At 49.3% G+C, this 22,357-nt stretch overlaps 1 pseudogene; it reads left to right on the top strand.

Annotated features, from left to right (window-relative positions):
• The first annotated feature begins 1,129 nt into the window (after positions 1-1,129).
• Positions 1,130-1,217, top strand: LOC136156541 (U2 spliceosomal RNA; annotated as a pseudogene).
• Positions 1,218-22,357: the final 21,140 nt, after the last annotated feature.

Here is a 22,357-nt window from a genome sequence, read left to right as displayed (position 1 = left end):
GAACGGGTTAAGTGATATTCTAGGTCCAAGGAAAGGTAGTGCAAGCCAGAGAAATGTCAGAGAACAGGGAACAATAATAAGTGTCGTGTGTTGTTGTTGTTTAGTCGCTGTCGTATCTGACTTTTGCGACTCCATAAACTGTATCCCTCTATCCATGGAATTTCTCAGTCTCCTTTGTCCATGGAATTTCTCAGACAAAAATACTGGAGTGGATTGCTACTCCCTTCTGCAGGGGATCTTCCTGACCCAGGGATCAAACTCGAATCTTCTGCACTGGCAAGCGGATTCTTTACCAGTGAACCACCAGTGAAGCCCAAGTGTCTTGTGGCAGGAGGCAAAGTGCATGAAGAGGAAGAATGCCTGGAGTGAGACTGGAGAATGAGGCGGGGGCCAGTCTATGAAGGGCCTGAATTCTGGACTGGGAGTTTCTACTTGGAGAAGTTTAAAGGTTTTGAGATGAAGAAATACCCAAGTAAAGTTGTCGGTACAGTAGGAGGGGCTTACTACGTGGGTAACTGTGAATCAACAAATATGGAGCACCTGTAGTACATCAGACACTGTTTCCCCCTCCACCTTACTATGCGCTCCAGGGCAGGGGCTGTGTCAGGGTCAAAATCTAAATGCAAGAGTCCCACCCCCTCCTGCCTGAGGCAGAGAGCAAGGCTCCTTGAGGAGGCACTAAATGTTGGTTTGCTTCAGAGCCAGGAAATGAACACGTGGCCCCTGGGAGGGTCACTTCAGAGGTCAGCAGCCTACACGGCCATCGGGGACATGATTGAAGGCCAGCCCACCAGGGAAAGTGCCCATAGCATTGTACTTGAGTTGATCAAATATCAGGATTTTTAAAGGGTATTATTTTGGAGAAGCTGTGAAGCAGAGGAGAATCAAAACATTAATAATCAAAACCCCAGCCGTCATGGAGGGAGCTCCTGAGGTGTGTTAGACACTGTGCTAGGTAGACTACACTCTGGATCTTATTCACATTGTTACCCTCAAGGGAGCCCCGATCCTTACTTCTCTCCCATCCCCAGTTCCCAGAGCTGCTTACCTGTCTCCTGGGAGCAGTCTTGTCCCTCCTGCAATGGATTCTCCACCCAGCATCCAGTGTGACATCTAAAACTACTGCAGGATCGCTTCTCGGCCTTTTGGCTAAGATCAAGTGTAGTATCCGTTCTTATCAGTAAAACTACTGCAGGTCGTGCCACTGCAAACCCTCCTGTGCTTCTCACACAGTCCTTCCACAGCCCACAGGGTGCCCCGTGTCCTGACCTCTGCCACCGGTGGGCTGTGTCTCGTTTCCTACCCCGGCTCCAGTGCTCGATTTCTGTCCTCAAACTCGCTGATGGTGGCCCTTCCTTGGGGGATTTGCTTCTGTTGTTCCCTCTGCCTGGCACACACTGACCGGCCGGGGTGATTCACCTTCTCAGCAAGGTCTCCCCTCACCCTCTCGTTAGGCCACTTTCTGACACATGAGGGCTTTTTTCCTGCATGGGATTTAACCCCATCTGAACTTACCTTAGTCACTTATTTATTTACTTGTGGTTTTGTTTTTGCCTCTCCTATCAGAGTGCATGCTTCATGGCAGCACCTGCAACCTTGTCTGTTTTCTCTCCTCTGGGTCTCCAGTGCCTGGCCCAGGGCTTGGCCCCCAGGAGGGTTTCGTATGCATGTGCAAGGTAACCAGGACCTCCAGGCTGGCCCACGTGGGCCCATGAAGCCCAGCCATGGGCTCCTTGCTCCCTGGGAAGAGCTCCTCCCGAGCGGAACTGACAGATGGTGTGGAGCCCAGAGCAGAGGCGCCGCTTTTATTAGTGAGTTGCTTTAGCTGGGAATAGGATTAGCATAAATACCATCCCAGGCAAGTGGATAAGGCAAAGCTCTGTTAGTTACATCAGATTTTGTTTCCCTGCTACATCCAGAACAGTCCTTTTCCAGGGTGAGTCCAATTCATGGCCGAAGGTGCCGCTCAGAGAGGTCAGGTGGGGTGGGTATGGAAGTCCACACAGAATCCTGCTCAGTCCCCTGTCCACACTGACCTCCAGAGTGACCTCTCATGCCTAAAATCCAACCCTACTGCGCCTGGCAGAAAGCCTTTTACTGGCTCCCGCTGTGTCCGGATGAAGGACAAACGCCTTAAAATGATGAAGATGAAGACGTGATGGTGGGAGGTACCACATAATTCTCTCAAAATCCTCCCCATGGCCCTGCAAGGCAGACCACTCTCACCATCCTCATTTGTCAATTGAAAATCTGATGACTCAGAGAGGTTCCACGACTTGCTCAAGGTTACTCCGCCAGCAAATGATAGAGACAGGTGCCAAGCCCAGGCCTGTGGACCAATGGTTTGACACACGTTCAAGGCCAGCCTCCTACTCCAGTGAGGCTGCCATGATCCTCCAGGTGCCTGGGTGTTAGCTTAACCTTTCTTAGCAAGAAGCCCAGTCAAAGCCAAGTATTTTCCCCCTGAAACTCCATGAAACTCTAGGTAAGAAGCACCCCTTGTTCTAGCCTCCTCCTTTCAGCTCCATCAAGGTTTTCATCTTTGCAGGAGGGAGTCATTTTCCGCAAAGAAAGAGTTCATAATAAGTACTTTATACTAATATGTATAATAACTACAAGGCTAAGAGTTATGGGGTGTTATATGTCAAGACTGTGCCAAGTATTTTATATGCATTATCTCACTTTTTGAAATTCTATTAATATATCTGAAAATGAACCCTCTACACATGATTAAAACAAAACAAGAGATTACAAAAAGGTATATGGTAAGCAGTAAGCCTTCCTCTCTCCTCTGCATCCCTGTCTCCCACTTCCCCTCCCAGAGGCTACCCTGTACCACCCAGTTCCTTGGCTATCCTGAGAGCCTGTGAATGACTATCTCATTTAACCCTCTCAACAATCCTTGGAAGTAGATGTTATTATTCTTATATCCCATATCAGGAAACAAGTTCAGAGACAGGAAGTCACTTAACGTCACACAGCTTCAAGTGGCAGAGCTGGGATTTCTCCCCAGATGGACTGCCTCTAACCCTGTGCAACTTCAACCCCAGGCCTCTCTGCTTCCCACAAGAAGAAAACCAGGCAGCTGAGCTGAGAACCGTCCACTGGGCAGTCAGCTGGATGGTCTCTCTGACAGGCTTTTGCCCCACTTATCGGTCTTGCAGCAAAGAATTCGGATTTGAACCTCAGTGAAATGACAAGCCATGCCCTGTCAAACCTTCAAGGTTATTGACCAGTGCTCGAGACCTCAAATACCTCTCGTCTTCAGTTCTTGCTGTTTCCTGTCTCCTTGTACCTTCATGCCCTTGGTTTGCCCTCTGGCTCTGACAAGCTGAAGTATAAAGAAGGTCACGTGAGACACTCAAAGAACACAGCTCTGCCCTGGCCTGTAGGGCTGGGGGGATCACCTCACCTTTCTGCACCTTGGTGTCTTCACTTGTAAGCTGAATAAAAGTGAAGTCGCTCAGTCGTATCCAACTCTTTGCCACCCCATGGACTGTAGCCCGTCAGCCTCCTCCATCTGTGGGATTTTCCAGGCAAGAATATTGGAATGGTTTGCCATTTCCTTCTCCAGGGTGTCTTCCCAACCCAGGGATTAAAGCTGGGTCTCCCACACTGCAGGCAGACTCTTCACTGTCTGAGCCACCAGGGAAGCCCAAGATGAATAATTACATCTAACTTAAAAGGTTTGAGGACCCTCAACTGAGGTGATAAAAGCCACATGGCAGTAGCAAGGCCTCAAGCAAACGCTATTCCTTTTAATAACAATAAAAGTTGAGGGCAATCTGGCAGTCTCTAGATGAAAACAGCTGGCTACTCTCACAACTGCTGTCTGTTTATTTCTTTCCATGCCTCCCACCAACCTGCATCTGTCAGATCTGCTACAATTTATACAATCGTTTTTGTCTCTTTTCTTATTAGTCCTTGCCCAGGCCCTGAGAGGCAGAATGTGGCAGGAATGATCACCCCCAGTCTTTGTTATTGCTGTTCAGTCGCTAAGTTGTGTCTGACTCTTCGTGACCCCATGGACTCTTCGTGACGCCATGGACTGCAGCATTCCAGGCTCCTCTGTCCCAGTATCCCAGTTTGCTCAAATTCATGTCCATTGAGTCGGTGATGCTATCTAACTGTCTCATCCTCTGTCACCTCCTTCCCCTTTTGCCTTCAATCTTTCTCAGCATCAGGGTGTTTTTGCAAAGAATCAGCTCTTCACATCAGGTAGCCAAAGTATTAGAGTTTCGGTTTCAGCATGAGTCCTTCCAATGAATATTCAGGGTTGATTTCCTTTAGGATTGACTAGTTTGATCTCCTTGCTATCCAAGGGACTCTCAAGAGTCTTCTCCAGAACCACAATTCAAAAGCATCAATTCTTCAACACTCAGGCTTCTTTATGCTCCAACTCTCACATCAGTACATGACTACCGGAAAAACTTTGACTAGACAGACCTTTGTTAGCAAAATGATGTCTCTGCTTTTTAGTATGCTGTCTGGGTTTGTCATAGCTTTCCTTTTCAAGAAGCAAGCATCTTTTAATTTCATGGCTGCCGTCACCATCCGCAGTGATTTTGGAGCGCAAGGAAAGAAAATATGTCACTGCTTTTGGTTTTTCCCCTTCTACTTGCCATGAAGTGATTGGGACCGAATGCCATGTTCTTAGTTTTGGAAAACCAAGGTTCCAAGAGGGGCAGTGCCTTGCCCGAGGTCACAGAGTTAGTGAGAGGTGGGTCCTCATACCTGGTTGTGTCACTGCTCTGCCCTCTCCCACAGGAGACAGCCCTTGTTTCTTAGCTTAGCTCACTGGGATCGGGCCCCAGCTTCCTATGTTCATTTCTCAGCACACCCCATTATCTACCAAGTGTATCGTCGTTCCTCAAAATGCAATGACCGTTCTCAGCCCCTTGTCTTTCACCCGATGCTCCCACTGCCAGACTCCCTGGTGGACTCCTGCCATCCTTCTCAATTCCTCCTATAGTCCCCGTGATAGGTGCCTGACACAGTCCATTTTCACTGTTGTTGTCTTGACTGCTCTGTGGACCATTTTGCAGTGTGATCCAGGACCCCGACTCTGAAGCCAAACTACCTGGGTTTAAATCCTGGCTCAGCCACCAACTAGCTGAGTGATGCTGGATGAGTTACTTAATATCTCTGTGCTATCTCAACTGTCTCCTGAGGGTACCTTGTGGCACTGTTGTTGTGAGGAGTAAATAATACATGTAGAACAATAATCACAGGGCTGACACAGAATTCGCACCAATATTAGTTCTCATTGTTATCGTCTTCTATGGGTATTCAGTAATACCTACTCTCTCCCAGCCCCTGTGGTGAGCACACCAAGCTGACTGAGACACAGTATCTGGCTGCAGAATCCAGGGGAGGAAAGAGACATGTAGACACTCCATGACAAAGCTTTCATTCTGACCGAGTCGCTGTTCGGCTTAAACCACCCTGTCCCTGGTGTTCAAGGGCTCCGAGGAGCAAACAGCATTCTATGGCCATTCCCTCCCGGCCAGGGGTGGCCTGGGTCCTCGTGCCCCACACCCTGTGGACTGTCTAATCCACAGGGAACGGTTTTGTCGGCTCCCTCTCTCTCCATGTTAACCCCAGAGACAGGAAAGAGCCAGCTGCAGTACAATTTATCTCCCAGGGGCTGCTTCCTCAGCTGAGATTTACGGCTGTGCTTGTCACTGTGACCCTGCAGGCTCAATTACAGATCTGCTTCTAGGCTAGACGGGGGGTGGGCAGGAACCTGCCTAGATTTGCCGAACGGCCCCAGGGAGAGCCACCGGCCCTGTCAAGTCTGGGACCTCAGAGAGCTTGGGGCTCACCCAGGTGCTCCGCTCGTCACCCGTGAAGAAACTGAGGCCAGAAATGGGGGTTACTCCAGGCTGCACTTGGGAAAATGGGCCCAGTGTGAAGTGGAGCGCAGCCTCCTGAATACCATCAAGGGAACTTATTTTACTGTCCATGAGTGTATTACTTCATTATTACTCAAATAGCTTTCTTTTTTTTTTTTTTAAATAACACGAGTTTAATTTTTGTTGCTTCTTTTTACTTTTTTAAAAAATATTTATTTATTTGACTGCATTGAGTCTTAGTTGCAGCATTCAGCTTTCTCCCCTGTTGTGGTATGTGGGCACCAGATCTTGAAGGCTCATTACTTGCAGCACTCGGGTTTAGTTGCAAGGTGGCATGTGGGGTTTTAATTCCCCGACCAGGGATCGAACCCACATCCCCTGTATTGGAAGGTAGATTCTTAAGCCCTGGACCACCAGGGAAATCCCTAGCTATCTTTTTATATAATTAAAATATTTACTATGGAGCCACTTTGAAACTTAAACCTAAAGCAAAACATCTCTGTGCTTCCCTAAACAAAGGCATAGTCTGTCTACACAAACACATTAAGAATGTATTGGATGCAGCCTAAATACTGCTCAGCTTTAATGACCTGTGATTACAAAATGGAGTCTGATTGTTGTCCAAAGGACGATGATCCTGAGCCTCACTCTGCATCCCTGGGAGCTTATCTCTCCCAAAGGGTCCCCCAGGTGTTGCTAGGAATCCCCAGGAGTAGCCACAAGCCAGCCTGTCGATGCCAGTCACCGTATTTGCCTGTTCTTCCTCTCCAGCTTAGGGCTCCATCTTCATCAGTATCCTTAACTAGTGACACTCTTGGAAGGAGTCCACTGCTGCCACTGTTCATGCTGCTGTCATGGGGACAGTGTCAGGGCTTAAAAGTGCCCCACACTGCCTTTGCTCTGGCTGTGATAACTACTGGGGCCAGGCCCCTGGGTTCAGGTTCCTTGACACCCAGTCCTACCAAGTACAAGGAGTGGACCCCCTTGTGGACTGAAAGTTTGTTAACTAGGAGTCCTGGGTCAGGCTGCCCCCCTCTGAACCTGAGGCGTCTCAACAGAGACATAGAGGTGATAACGCCACTTGGAAGGCTTGTTGGGAGAATTACATGAGGTCAATATATATGAAGGCTGGCACATATCAGGCATTCAATAAACAGCAGTTACTGTTATTATTGCTTCCCTGATAGCTCAGTTGGTAAAGAATCCACCTGCAAAGGAGGAGACCCTGGTTCAATCCCTGGGTCTGGAAGATCTGCTGGAGAAGGGATAGGCTACCCACTCCAGTATTCCTGGGCTTCCCCTGAGGCTCAGCTGGTAAAGAATCTGCCTGCAATGCAGGAGACCTGGGTTTGATCCCTGGGTTGGGAAGATCCCCTGGAGAAGGGAAAGCCTACCCACTCCAGTATTCTGACCTGGAGAATTCCATAGACTGTAGAGTCCATGGGGTCACAAAGAGTCTGACACGATTGAGTGACTTTCACTTTCACTTCACTTTCACCATTATCATTATTACTATTACACTGTCTGTGGCTCGGTTTCCCCAGGAACAGTCCCTGAAATAAGGATTTGAGACAAGAGGGAGCGCCTGCAGGCATGTTGGAAGGTGAGACAAGGAAAGGAAAGAAGTGGAGGATGTTATTAAATGTTTCTTTAAAAAAGTTTTTTTTATTTTAATTTATTTATTTTTGGTTGTGTGGATCTTCATTGCTCTGAAGGCTTTTCTCTAGTTGTGGCGAGTGGCGGCTACTCTCTCGTTGTGGTAAGCAGGCTTCTCACTGTACTGGCTTCTCTTGTTGTGAAGCACAGGCTCTAGGGCTCTTGGGCTTCAGTAGCTGCGGCACACAGGCTCAGTAGTTGCAGCTCCTGGACTCTAGAGCACAGACTCAATAGCTGTGGCGCATGGGATTAGTTGCCCTGCGGCATGTGGTATCTTCCCAGATCAGGGATCGGACCCATGTCTCTTGCATTTGTAGGTGGATTCTTTACCACTGAGTCACCCAAAAAGGCCCTCAAATAAGTTTCTGATAATCAAGGATTCCACCAAGGAATTCTGGATGATGACATAGAATGTGCCTCAAAGCTGTCCCAGTCAAGGGGCGAGGGAGCTGGAGAGTGTATCAGCCCCTTGTTGGCTGGGATCTGCTGCGGTGTGCTGTGTCCGCATTGGTCTCGCTATGACAGTTTGAAGCCCTAGAATGTCAGGGCATGAGGCGGTCAAGTGAATCCATGGTAGAGACAAGAAACAACCCTGGAGAAGAGAAACCCTAGCCTGAGGTCACTCAGTGAAGCAGACAGAAGTCAGATCCAAAGCCCTGGGTGTCTAGATCTCCCACCACCCATGTGGGCATCACCTCTGGGCTAGCAGGGAGGTGTGTGTATGTGTGTGTGTGTGTGTGTGTAGGGGGTGTCCTGTGAGCCATCTGCATGCAATGTCAGCCCTCCCTCTCACTTTCAGTGTTCCTGGGGTCTCTCAGCCTCTCCCAGATACCTTTCCTCTTCCCATCTGATGTGCCTGGGGCTTATGAAAAACCTCAGCTTTGGAGGAAGGAGAAGAAAACTATTATGGAACCCTGGAAACACTAGTCGAGCAGCCAGAAGCTTCTGGTTTTCCCTTCTCCACATAAATATTTCTGAGGGCCACTTATAGACAGGGGACCTCAGGGACTTCCCTGGTGGGCCAGTGGTTAAGAATCTGTCTTGCAACGCAGGGGATGTGGGTTTGCTCTCTGGTCAGGCAACTAAGATACCATATGCCACGAAGCAACTAAACCTTCACCACCACAACTAGAGAGTCCTTGCCCAGCAACGGAGATTCCCCATGCTACAACTAAGACCCAATGCAGCCAAATATTTAAAAAAACAAAAAACAAGGAACCCATTAGTGTTCCCTGAGATAAACCCTTCCCTATGCAGAGCCAAGGGACTTGTGAAGTGAGGAGGTCCTGGGGAGGCTCTGGGAGGTGGGGGTGCAGCTAGTGAGGATGTACAGTAGCCATTGCAGATTCTCCAGGAGCGGCCATTCAAATGCCTGAGAGGGAAGGGACTCAGCCAAGTCACTCAGTCAGATCCTGGCTTCCTGACCAGAGCCTAGGCTGACCGGATTGGACCTTGCAGCTCACGCTCTCCGCTCCAAGCTCCTCTCCTGCAAGGCCTCTCAGGACTGCCCCAACTCTGCACCACTGCAAATATGCGTCACTTGCCTGGGTCATCAGTGCCTTCCTCTTTCCCAGATAGAAGTCAAGGTCATTGGTTCTTACCCAAAATAAAGGCTGCAACATTGGCACTGCAGACCATTTCATCTTTGAAACCCATTCCTCTCGATTTTTCCAACATCACACTCTTCTGGTTTCTTCTCTTAGGTCTCTCAGGCCTCTGTGGATTGTTTCATTCATTCAACGAGGATTTATGTGGCTACTTGTTTGTGTCAGTCATTGCGCTTGGGCCTGGTTACTCAGTGGTGAGCCAGATGGTCAGAATGGGCAGGAACTGCCTTCCAGAATCCTCAGGGTCCTGTTCTGAGCCTCCTCCCACCTGCCACCTCCCTACTCCCTCCTGATAATCTCAGCTACAAACTGATGACTGTCAAACCCCAGTCTTCTGCCCAGACTTTTTATTGATTTCCAGATCCACATAGATCCACATCTCTTACCCCTTGGAGAGCATTTGCATCTGATGGTCCACAAGCAACTCAAATTTGCAAGGTCCAAACCAAGCTCATAATCTTCTCCTGAAACTTCTCTTCTCCTATAGCTTGTCTCATGAGCAATGAACTAGGGAGACATTTTTCACTCCTCCCTCTAGCACTTGGAACTATCTGCCTTCTAAATCAATGCAGCCTTTCTGTCTTCGCATGTCAGTGACCGATGCTTGCATCACTAACACAGCCTCCAGAGCATCTTCTTCATCCAGCCTTGTCCCCTCCAAACAACTGCATGGACTTAGCTAGAGGGATCAAAAGTAAACCCAAACAGCCCAAAGGTTCATCAATAGATAAACAGATAAAAATTTGTTGTATCTACAGGTCCTACATCTATGGATTCAACCAACTGTGAATCCAGAATATTCAGGAAAAGCAGAAAGTTCCAAAAAACAAAACTTGAATTTGGCAAGGGCTGGCAACAATTTACATGGTACTCACATTGTATTAACAACTATGTACTTTGTATTAGATATTATAAGCAATCTAGAAATGATTTAAAGTATACTGGAAGATATGCCATTTTATACCATGTAAGGGACTTGAGCATCTGTGCATTTTGCTATCCACAGGGGTCGTGGAACAGTTCCCACAGATACCAAAGGGCAATTGTACATACAGTGGGATTTATTCATCCATATAAAGGAATGAGGGCTTCCCTGGTGGCTCAGGCAGTAAAAAAATCTGCCAGCAATGCGAGACCTGGGTTTGATCCCTGGGTTGGGAAGATCCCCTGCAGAAGGAAATGGCTACCCACTCCAGTATTCTTGCCTGGAAAATCCACATGGACAGAGGAGCCTGGCAGGCTACTGTCCATGAGGTCACAAAGAGTTGGACACGACTGAGTGACTTAACACCGCACAGCATATAAAGGAATGAAGCACTGGTAGACGGTACAACACTGATGAACCTCAAAAACATTAAGTAAGGGGAAAGAAACCAGACATAGAAGGTTTCATATTGTATGGTTCTATAAATGAAATGTCCAGAATAGGTAAGTCCATAAAGACAGAATGCAGGTTGATTGTTGCCAGAGGCTGAGAGGAGGAAGAATGGGAAGAAATTGCTTAACAGGTAAGGGATTTTACTTTGGAGTCACGAAAATGTTTTGGAATTGGTTGTTGGCTGAACAACATTGTGAATGTACTTAATGCCACAGAATTGTTTGCTTTAAAATGGCTGATTTTATGTTATGTGAATTCCACCTCAGTAAATTATTTTTTTAAATACCTTATTATACCCATTAGGATGGCTAATATCAAAAAAGCAAAATAACAAGTGTTGGCAAGGATGTAGATAAATTGGTACCTTGTGCATTGTCAGTGGGGGTGTAAAACAGTACAGCTGCTGTGGAAAACAATATGGTGGTTTCTCAAAAAATTATAAATAGCATTACCTTATGACACAGCAATTTTACATCTGGGCACATATTCGAAAGAATTGAAAGCAGGGTCTCCAAAAGATATTTGCACACCCATGTTCAAAGCAGCATGATTTACAATAGCCAAAAGGTAGAAGCAACCCACATGTTCATAGAAGGGTGAATAAATACAGTGTGGCAGATACTGAATAATAGAATATTATTCAGCCTTAAAGAAAGAAGGAAATTCTACAGATGTTACATGGATGAGCCTTGAGAACATTGATTGAAATAAGCAAACACTGTATGATTCCACTTATATGAGGTACTTAGAGTGGTCAAAACCATACAGACAAGAAGCAGAATGGTGGTTGCCAGGAGCTGGTGGGGAGGGGAGAATAGGGAGATCTTGTTGAATGGGTGGAGTTTCAGATTTAAAAGATGAAAGGAGAGAGGGCAATGGTTGGTGGTGTTGGCTACACAACAGTGTGAATGTATTCATTTATTTATTTTTTAATCCAAGTATAGTTGCTTTACAATGTTGTGTTAGTTTCTGCTATACAACAATGTGAATCAGCTACATGTATATATATCCCCTCCATCTTGAACCTCCTTCCCATCCTAACCCTCCGTTCCATGCCTCTAGGTTATCAGCAAGCACAGAACTGAGCTCCCTGTGTATATTTTTTAAAATACTTTATTTTTATAGGCTTTTATAATTATTTATTTGACTGTACAAGGTCTTAGTTGCAGTACAAAAATTCTTAATTGTGGCATGTGGGGTCTAGTTCCCTGACCAGGGATCAAACCCCAGGACCCTGCACTGGGATCACAGAGTCTCAGCCACTGGACCACCACAGAAAGTCCACAACAATGTGAATGTATTTAATACCACTGAACTGCACACTTAAAAATTACTAAGATGGTAAATTTTATGTTATGTGTATTTTACCACAATAAAAAATTTTTTTAAAGTAACTCTGACCTTGTCAGTATCTTTTCAATCCCCTGTAAAGGCCCCATTGTTCTTAGGATTAAGTTCCAGCTCCATAGTCTGGTACCCAAGGCTGTCTATGATCAGGCTCCCCACCCACTTCCCAGGCCTCATGTCATGCTCCTCCCCACATACATTCTTTATTCCACACACTAGTTACAGATTGTCACACCAGCCAACCATTATCTCTAATGCTCTGGGTCCCCTGCATACACTATTCCTTCTACCTGGACACTTTCTCACACTTCTCTAGGCTCACACTTCATCCTTTAAACTATGTTGAGGAGTCTTTTCTCTAAGAAGCCTTTTTTTCCCCCTCTCCCATCCCTGGTCCAGGGCCTCTGGGCTCCCCTCCATCATATGATACTCATGTCACAGTACCATCCATTTATGTGTCTGTCTTCCCCTGCCTCCCAGACTTTGTGTTGAAGGCAAATCTTTACGAGGTTCTGCGAATCTCTGTGCATGAGTCAGCAGAGAAGAAAGGAGGAATATTAGCGTGGAGATGGCTGAGGTGGTAAGCCCTCAGCCTAGGTAGATGAGCCAGACAAGAACACAGGAAGCAGAGATGAAGGGCAGTTTGTACAGAGGAGGGAGTGGTCCTGCCCTGACACTGAGCCCTGGAAGCTTCTTGGAGGCATGGGCATTTGAGAAGGCGGAACTTCTACAGAGATGGAGGCCTTTAAGGAGCACGGGTAAAAGAATGGAGAGCATGGAGATGGGACCCTGCTTGGCACGGACAAGGAGCGGAGAACAGCCAGTCATCTTAGGGCAGTGATTCTTCGTAAAACTTTCAGAGCCGCAGAAGCCTTGCAAATGAAGTCATGTGAGGACCCAACGCACAAAACATGCAAGTAGATATGGTCTGGTTGAAGTAGACTTAAGGGAGGGGGGGTCAGGATGGGGAATACGTGTAACTCTATGGCTGATTCATATCAATGTATGACAAAACCCACTGAAAAAAAAAAATGAAGTCGACTTAAGTCGTCTGAAAGCCCAATTCTGTCCCAACCACAACACATCGTCTTCTCAGCCACCACACACATCACCCCCACCACCACACACACCATTACCTCAACCATCACGCACACCATCCCCACCACCACACATCATCATCACAACTATCTCACATGCACAAATACCACCATACACACAGCATTCACACACACACACCCCGTTATACACATATCATCTTTCTCTACAGAACATAGTTAGAAAACCAGCAGCACAGTGGGTACAGGTAGAGCAGTGGATATAAGTATCACTCCGAGAATGATGGCAGCTGGTCATCAGGGCCTTGTGGGCAAGGTTGAGGGGCTCCAACTTCATCCCGAGGACAATGGGGGGCATTGAAGGGGTCTGGACAGGAAGATCCCCAGGTGAAATAGAGGGGCCTCCAGTCAGGGCCCAGACAGACCCTGAAGGACAGAAATGGGACCTTCACCATCCCTCCTATGCAGGGTAGGTAAGGAGTGTCCCCAGACCAGCATGGCAAGAATTCTCAGGACCTAGAAACTGGAACCAAGTCCAAACCAACGTTCTTACTCATTTTTAAGCCATGCCCAAACTCCGTGGTCTGTCCACGGTCTAGATGAACTCAGGACAATGGCTGTAGGCACGGAGGCCAGGAGAGGTTACCAATGACAGTGTAGTGGCAGTGGGGATGAGAGAGACAGGAACACACTGGAGAGATGGGGACGCGTGCATTGATTGGCTGGATGTGGGAAGTGAGGAAAGGGAAGGGATCAAAGATGAGCCCAGGTATCTGTCAGAGTGACTCTCTGAGATAGAAACACAGGAAGGGAAGAGGCTCAGGGAACATAATGACTCCCTTTGAGACTTGTGGGATAGTTGTCCTGTGGGGTAGCATGGAGCTGTCATCTAGAGCAGAGGACAAGGACTGAACCCAGGAGACAGGCCTGGGTGGAGACCCAGACTGGGAGTCACCAAATACCACGGAGATGGTGACAAAACTCCCAGGACAGACAAGATTGCCCAAGACCCTGCTGGGTGAGGGCACAGAAGCCTCCTTAGATCCTTCAGACTAAGCTAGTGGAGATTGTCTCCACTGCACTGACTGTTGCCCCTTTGACACACTTGCCCATCTTGGGGACTAACAAGTACAGTTCGCCCAAGGCTTCCCTGATTTTAGAACTGAAAGTCTCATGTCCTGGGGAGCCCCTCGGTTCCAGCAAGCCAAGTCAAGCTGGGACAATTGGTCACCTTTCACACATATCAGTTTTAAGGATTTGGTCAGCGTCTGTCTTTCCCAGCAATGGTAATAGGACTTAAGATTAAGGGGGAGTTAAAGGGTGCCAGGAGGATTCAGGGCCATGTCTTGGATGTTGGAGAAAATCTTCCAGGAGACGTTTAAAAGTCTTTTTTTCTGCTGGGAAATTGACACTACCAGGATGCAGAGGTTCAGGCCGGCTCCAGGGTGGTTTGGCCTGCCAGATCCCCTAGACCATTTTTCCCCGTCACATTTCATCCTCCCCAGGGACACCATCAACTTTCCTGGGATGCCACGGAGCCCACCTTGCGGCCCCACAAGGTGGCGCTGTGCCCAACGCCAACCCAGACCTCTGCCAGGTGGGTGGGCAGAGGGGCCTCCAAAGCATCTGTCCAACCCTCTGGGCTGGCCCCCTCCCCTCCCCAGGCCTCAGGTCCTGAGGAACTGTCTGGAGGAGGAAGACACCCACAGTGCACACAAGGGCTCTCACCAGGCACGCACCCACTCCTGCCCACACAGGCCCCCCGAAACCCCAAACCTGGCAGCTCTGGGGGAACAGGCTCGGTAGAGCCAGGAGGGACCTCAGGGATCACCACTCCCAGCCCAGTCCCTTCTAGACAGAGTACACACACATGCACACACAAGCATAGGCACACCCCTTTACGTGAGCACACGCACGTAGCCACCTCCTACAGTCCAACACCCCTCCTCTTGCTTTCCTCTCAACATCCCTTCCTCCACGACCCCTCACAGCCCTTTGGTGGGGATCAAGGGAGACACTGGGAGAGACGGGGCTTCACAGGGCCAAGCAGGTCGGGCAGACATGAGAGGCAGTGGGCGTCCTGTTAGACACACACGTATGTTTCCAAACGCACCTGCACATGCAGCAGCACGCAGCCCCTAGCCCCTGTGCCCCCAGCCACACTCATCGGAGCTCTTGTGTGGCTGCGCGTGTGAAAACCAGTACAGGGACACACGCACGCCACGTCACCTGCTGTTCAGAACTGCAGGCCCAGTCTGGACACCCCACACCCAGCAGGCCCCTTCCTTCCAGGGTTCCCTTCGGCTTTGAAATGGAGCTGGCAGAGAGGACCAGTGGCCAGGCAGGGTTTCCCCAAGCCTTCAGATTAGCCCCTAGACAGCCTCAATTTCAGCTCTGGGTGGACATGGGCTCTTGTGACCTGTCCCCACAGCTAGCCCTAGTTCCGGCTCCTCTCCACTGGCTGCGTGGCCTCAGGCAAGGCCTTCCGCTCTCTGGTCCCCACTCTGCTCCGTGTAGCTGGGTGGCCCTCTGTTAGACCTCAAAGCAGCTTGGGGATCCCAATGAGAAACTTGGACAGTGAGGGACACCCTGGTCTGGAGGATCCCCCCAACATAAATCAGAACTCCCTTCTGCCTCTTCCTCTGGGTGACTGTGGGCATCCTGAGGAACCTCTCCAAGAATGACACAGTTGGTGAGGAGTCTGGCACAGGGCCTGCTACACCACAGGCAGACAGGAAGTCTTTACTTCCTTCACTTTGTGTTGGGGATAGTATGGACAGGGTCAATTGCAAAGAAAGCATTTCCACGCCCTGACAGAGCTGGAGGTGCCTAAGGACAGGGAGCGGCAACGGAGGAGAAGGGAGTGAGAGGCTCAGAGTCCACCTGACTCCTTCCCGGCCGCCTTCCCTAGGCCTGGCACAAGGCCCCGCCAGGCGTAAGTGAACCCAGGGAGGAGTGGGTGCCCAAGAGCACGGGCCTGTGGCCTGGATGTCCATGCTGTGTGCTTCTATATTTTGTATGTGTGTACATGTGTGTGCATACATGTGTGTGTGCAGGAGGACATCTCTCCACGTGCCCGAGAAAGTAAAAGTGTTAGCCACTCAGTTGTGTCCAACTCTGTGACCCCCTCGACTGTAGCCCACCAGGCTCCTCTATCCATGGAATTCTCCAAGCAACTGGAGAGGGTAGCCATTCCCTCCTCCAAGGTATCTTCCTGACCCAGGAATCGAACCTGGGTCTCCTGCATTACAGGCGGATTCTTTACCATCTAGCCACCAGAGAGCATGCGCAAACTCTCTCACATGAGCCTGTGGCTTAGATTTGAAGTCCAGAGACACTTCTGGCCTTTGAGATTTTGCTCCGGTTACTTCACCTCTCTGTGCCTCTGGCTCCTCATGTATAAAACAGATTATGGGAATAATAAAACCTAAAAGCTAGCACAGGCAATGGATTAAAGAGAGGATGCATGTAGAAAGCAGTTAGCCAAGCACCCGGTAGCACACAGTTGATATTCAAAACACTGTTGGCTGCTATTTCATATGCAACCAGCACTGTGGGCTCATTCATTTATTCATCTTTATTCATCCACTGACTATATCTCTGCGCCAGCCCAGGCTTGTGCTAGAGAACAAGGACACAGAGATGAACTGGATAGGGTCCTTGACCTCCAGAAGCTTCCAGAATGATGGAGGAGACAGACCTGAGCACTGACGATGACAGAAAAGCAGATGTTGACAGAGGCAGAGAGAAGAGAGACAGAGGGAGGGTGAAAGCGGCCCCTGGGATGGAGGAGAACCACCTTCTTGGCCCCACATGCCCTGTACACCAGCCCTCTTGGAATATTCCCAGTTTGGGACCATCCTCCAGGTTTCCTACCTCCAGGCCTTTGCTCATGCTGTTCCCTCTGCCCAGAAAGCCCTCCTCCCATTCTGTCTGGTGGCTGCGGTGCATCTTTGAAGGAGCCAGCCCCAGTGGCACCTCCTCTGTCCCACCCAGACCAAATGGCTCCTGGCTTTACCCACCACACTCATCAAAATCTAGCCGCCTGGTTGATGTGGGGTCAGCAAGCACAGCCTCCTGCAGTTGCTTGTTTCTAACCTTAGCTCCATCCGTAACTCTCAGTGTGACCTTGAGCACAGCACTTTACTTCTCAGGCCTCAGGTTCCCCCTCTGCAAAATGGGCAGCACCTCCTTCTCAGGACAGGTGTGAGCATCAAAGAACAGAATGTTTGGGGAAAGCAGTTTGCAAACTGTAAAATGCTGGGCACTCATCCAGAGGAGTTTTTATATTCAAACAGCTTCCTTCCCTCTCCTGGGTGTGAGCCAAAAGGTGTGTACACACCACAGGCTCGGGCTGTGAATACCTGGAGCTCAGGTGTGGGGCAGTTTCTGTTTGGGGTTTGTTTGTGTTTGAATTCAAAGACAGGGAAACTCCCTAGCCCAGGTGATGCGGGTGGGGCCTTGTCAACAGAGTTGCCAGGGGAATCCCGGGGATTGGGGGCCCTGATCACCCCCCACGGTGATCAGGAAGAAACTCGCCTCTCAGGAAGGAGGAAGGGCCATGAGATTGTACTGCAGGGACAGAGTGTCCCTTGAAGTCAGGTGGCCTGGGTGTGATTCCCCTGGGTGACCATAGACCAGTCGCCTTCTGTCCAGGCTTCAGCTATAAAGTCAGTGCACAGGATTTATGATTCGGAGAGCCTGACGTGGCCATTCTAGATCCCCCAGGCCTTGGCCCTGCTGTGTGGGAAGAATCTCGACAGCCAGGCTTTGTCCCCACCTGCGCTTCTGGCCTATCACCTCCACTCTCTGTCATCTCCACCTCCACTCCCACCTGGTGGACCTGGGGATCCCCAGTCTTTAATCTCTAGCCATGTCCTGCCTGAAGAGCCCTTCCTCCCCCCCGCCCCTCTTTCCCTTCACCTGTTTGGGGCCTCCGCATTCGCCAGGACCCTGCCCAGGACCACCGCCTCCCGGGGACTCACCCTGCTTCCAGGCAGCGCTGAGGCTCCTCTACTGGTCCTAGTGCTCACCCGCCGCTTGTGTCACAGTTGCTTTAGGAGCAGGTTACCACACCATTCACATCGCCTTGTTTCCCCAACACCCATAAGTTCAGGATCAGGTACTCAAAGGCATGAAAGAATACCTCTGAAGGGGATATTCTTGGCATAAACATCAGGAAGACCATCTGGGAGATTCCATGTGGTTTTGATTTTGTGGAAAGAGCCCCAAGAAAGAGCTGAATTCAAGTTCCCTCTCCACCAATTACCACCAGGTGGTCGTTGGTAAACTCCTCAGCCTGGCTGAGCCTCAGCTTCCTCATATGTAAAGTGGGGTGGTCGTGCAGATTAGAGTGGGTGGGGTACCTGCATGCCTGGGGACTCAGTGAGCAGGAGCAGTTACTGTTACATTTCCATTTCTGTGGCAAGACCAAAGGAGATGATGTCCAGGCTCTTTGCAGCGTAGCCCCCAGAGCTGCAGCCAGGCATGCTCAGGTGGAGCCAGGGAGCTGAGATGGCCGGAGCAGCCTTCCTAGAGCTCGGTGGGCTTGCAGAAAGCCAGCAGGGGGCAGTGAGCCCACTGATTTTCTGGGAAGGAGCCGGTCAGAGCTCGCTGACTTCAGAGGGGAATGCGGAGCAGCCACGGGAGACCCTAGGCTCAGTTTCCAGGGCAGCTGGGCCTGGCTTCGGGCACCATGCATTCCAGGCCTCCAGGGACAAAACAGCAAGCCAGGGTGGCCACAGGTTTCTGGAAGGCTTCATTGGGAGCAGCCTTTGACCAGGCACCCGTGATGGGGCAGCAGTTTGTCAGGGCCTCTCTGGGACCTCGGGAATCCCAAATCATTTTTCAGCTTCAGGCTGGGACTGGTCAATACTTGGACTGTGCCCCAAAGTGCTAGTGCTGCCAGACTCTGAAATCAGACCCCTGATTGGAAGCCTGGCTCCACCGCTAACTAGTGATACGATTGTAGGTGGGACACCCACCTTCTCTGCCCGAGCTCATCTCCTGTGAGGCCTAAACAAGCTGATCCACGTGATGTGTGTAGAACAATTCATGCTATCAGCATCAGCCTTTTTTCAATGGGAGCTATAAGCTCTGACCTCAAGGAAGTTACTCAACTTCTCAGCACCTCAGTTTCCTCATCTGTGAAATGGGCCTCATAACAGTACTCATGCCCCACAGCATTATTACAAGGATTAAAAGAACTAGCTAATAGGAAGTGCTTAGATTCTTAGAAGAACACCAGGCACAAAGTGTTTAATATTAATATCCGAAATGTATTTTGGGGACTTCCCTAGTGGTCCAATGGATAAGAATCTGCCTTGCAATGCAGGGGACATGGGTTCAATCCCTGATCCAGGAAGATCCCACATGCCTTGGAATAACAGCCTGTGAGCTGCAACTACTGAGCCTGGTGAGCTCCAGAGCCCGTGTACCACAACGAGAGAGAATCTGTACAAAAGAGCCTGCATGATGCAGTGAAGATCCCATGTGCTGCAACTAAGACCCAACGCAGCCAAAAAATATTTTTTTTTAAGTTCCTTTCTGTCCATAAAAAAAAATTTTAATAATAAAATATTTTTTGTTACAGCTACAAATGTGAGTTATGGTTGTAACCTGTTTTTCTTATTAACTCGCCTCATCTGCTCTCCTGTTAGGTCTGGGATCTGCAGACAGATCTAGTGCCTGGGTTTGAATCCTGCCTCCACTGTTTCTTTGAATAAAGAATAATCATAGCTACTGTTTAGAAATTTAAAGGAGAAAGTAAATACAAAAAAAAATCTAGAAAAATGCATGGCATAAACTTCAAAAAAAATGCTTCTACTACTATTCCCAATCTACAGATGAAGAAATTGAGCTTTGGAGAGGTTATGGCAGAGTCAAGCTGAGATCCCTACACCCAAGTCCAATTTCCGACACCATCTCTGCCTCATTTCTCTCTGGACCCCAGTGCCTTGGTCCAGTTCCAGGCTTGTGGTGGGTGCCGGAGTAGTGTCTCTTAAGGAGACGCAGAGAACCAGTGGGTCGACAGACCAAGGTTACTTGGCCAGGAAGTGGCAGAAACAGACATGAACTTAGCTCATGAGCTCACTATGCCAAGCTGGTTTACTCCCCAACAGTGTACGTGGTACAAAGAGTTCAAGAGCCTTTCTACATGTGGGCTGTATCCCAGGAGAAGGCATCAACGGCAGCTAAGAGGGGCCACATGGCCCTCTTGGTCCAGTGGGCTTCATTCTGAAGCCAAGGACACAGGGACTGCTTCCATCGCTGTCTTGAGAGAAGCAGCGGCCAGCCACCACCTCCTGAATGACCCAGGAGGAGGCCCCGTGTGGGATGCGCTCCCTTGTTTTTTCAGTCCTCACGGTGACCTCACAAGTAAGGTCCTTCTTTCCCCATTCCGCACATAAAGAAACTGAGGTTCAGAGAAGTTAAACAACCTGCCCAAGATCGCATAGAGTCAGAGAAAGAGCTGGAAGTGAACCCAGGTCTGCCTGACCTACAGGCCAGAAGTGGTGTTTCGAGGATCAGCACAGTCGTTTACAAGGGCTCCCTCATCAATAACATTGGCCCTGCAGGCCCTGGCGGGCTGGGGGAGCCAAAGCTCTGGGCTGGGGGAAGGCATATTTCAAGGCCACATGCCAATAGGGAGGGACCTGGGGTCCTAGCCTGGCTTTCTCCGCAGACCCTTACCCTCTAAAAAGGGGAAACAGTAGGTGAGCAGGAAAGCTGCGTCATGTTCCCATGCCGACACTTCCAGGGCTGGGGTGCACTGGCTAATGAGTATCATTTCAGCCCTTTCATTTCTGGAGACACTGTGCTGTCATAAAGACTGTCATTTCCTGTGGCTCACGCAGGATAAATCAATGTGCTGGCTGCCTGGAGGGCTGGGAATGGCAGTATCTGGGCATGTTTGTGAGGACAAAACCATCCTCTATTTCTCTGCCAGTCCAGTCCTTTCCCAAGAGGGCACAGCCCTCGTGTTTGAGACTGTTCACCTGAGGTCTCAAGAGGCTCCAGCTTGCTACATAGTCCCCCAGCTCAGAGATGCACTGTCTCTCTTAGCCTAGTTTCAACATAACATAGCCACGTGACCTTGGGCACAGCACTTTCCCTCCCCAAACCTCAGTTTCTTCATCTGTAAAATGGGGGCAACTATGTCTACCTCACAAGTTGGCTTAAGTGGGATGACATGTCTTAAATCCCTGCCATGTAGGGTGCTTCAGAATAGTAGCTATGACAGTGATGGTACTGGGGGTGATAGTGATGCTTGTCACATTTTGGAAATAGGGAAACTGAGGCCAGAGAAGGAAAGGGGCTCCTCCAAAGACACATTCATAAGTCAATGGTATTAAGTGAGAGTTTTGTTGACTTGGGCTTTGTCTGTCATTATCTCACTTAATCCCCCAAGGGGACTGATGAAGTTGGTGTTATTATTATTATTATTACTTTGCAAGTGACAATATTGAGCTAAAAGAGATGGGATGACCTACCCAAGGTCACACAGCTAGCAAGTAGTGGAGCCGAAGTTCGACTGGGGATGGTCTGTCTGCAGATCCGCAGCTCTGGCCTCTGTGCTGCGGCGCTTGAAGGTTGGCAGCTGAGGGTGGAGATCGAGACTCCCAGATTTGTGCACACACACCATCCCACCTTGAGCCCAGCCACAGGCTGGACTATCATCTCCCCAACTCTGATGAGCTTATAAGGACAAGGTGAGCTTGGGTCCAGCTGCCACCCCCAAATCTAGCCCATAGTGCTTGGGGGGCAGAACCCCAAAGGTGTCCTCAGAGAGGGCATGCTGTGTGTCCAGCCTTGCCCATTCAGGGAAATTGAGACCTGGGAAGTTTGTGAGGTGTTCACAACTCAGGCTGGTGAAGGAAGCCTGGCTCAGTGGCTTGAGGAGTCTGAGAGTAAGAAGGTCGGTGGGAGAGAAAGAGCCTGGGGCCTCTTCTTCAAACACCCCAGAGTCTCCTGCTGGCACATGACCCTGACAGACCTCTAATTCATCATGTTGCCACATCCTCATGGCAAGCCAGGAACTGTGGTCCCATTCTGCAGGTGGGGATATCAAGGTTCATAGAATCAAAGTACTTTGCTCAGGCTCACTCAATTAGAAAGAAGAGCGTGGACTTGAACCCAGTTCTCCCGATGTCCACACTATTCTTTTTCCCTTGCTTAATTCATGTCTTACTTTATCAGCTCTTTTCTCTCTAGTTCTTTTCTCTGCAAGTTACCAACTCGTCTGGCCTCCCTCTCCCACATTTGGCTAAGCTCGACTGTAAGCATCTGGAAGTTAGGAATCTCCTCTGACCTGCTTGTCCCTGTATGCCTGGCGCCTAAGACAGTACTAGTCACAAGGTTGGAAATCAGTGGATGTCTGTTGGATTGTTGAGGGAATTGTAATGGGACTACAATTTTTTACATTGATACCAGTGGTCAGCACAGTCAATTTCTGGTGTT

This window comes from Muntiacus reevesi, chromosome 1 (genome assembly GCF_963930625.1).
Source record: "Muntiacus reevesi chromosome 1, mMunRee1.1, whole genome shotgun sequence".
NCBI lineage: Eukaryota > Metazoa > Chordata > Mammalia > Artiodactyla > Cervidae > Muntiacus > Muntiacus reevesi.
The sequence above is the reverse complement of the archived record's forward strand: the minus strand, read 5'-3'. Positions and strand labels throughout refer to the sequence as shown.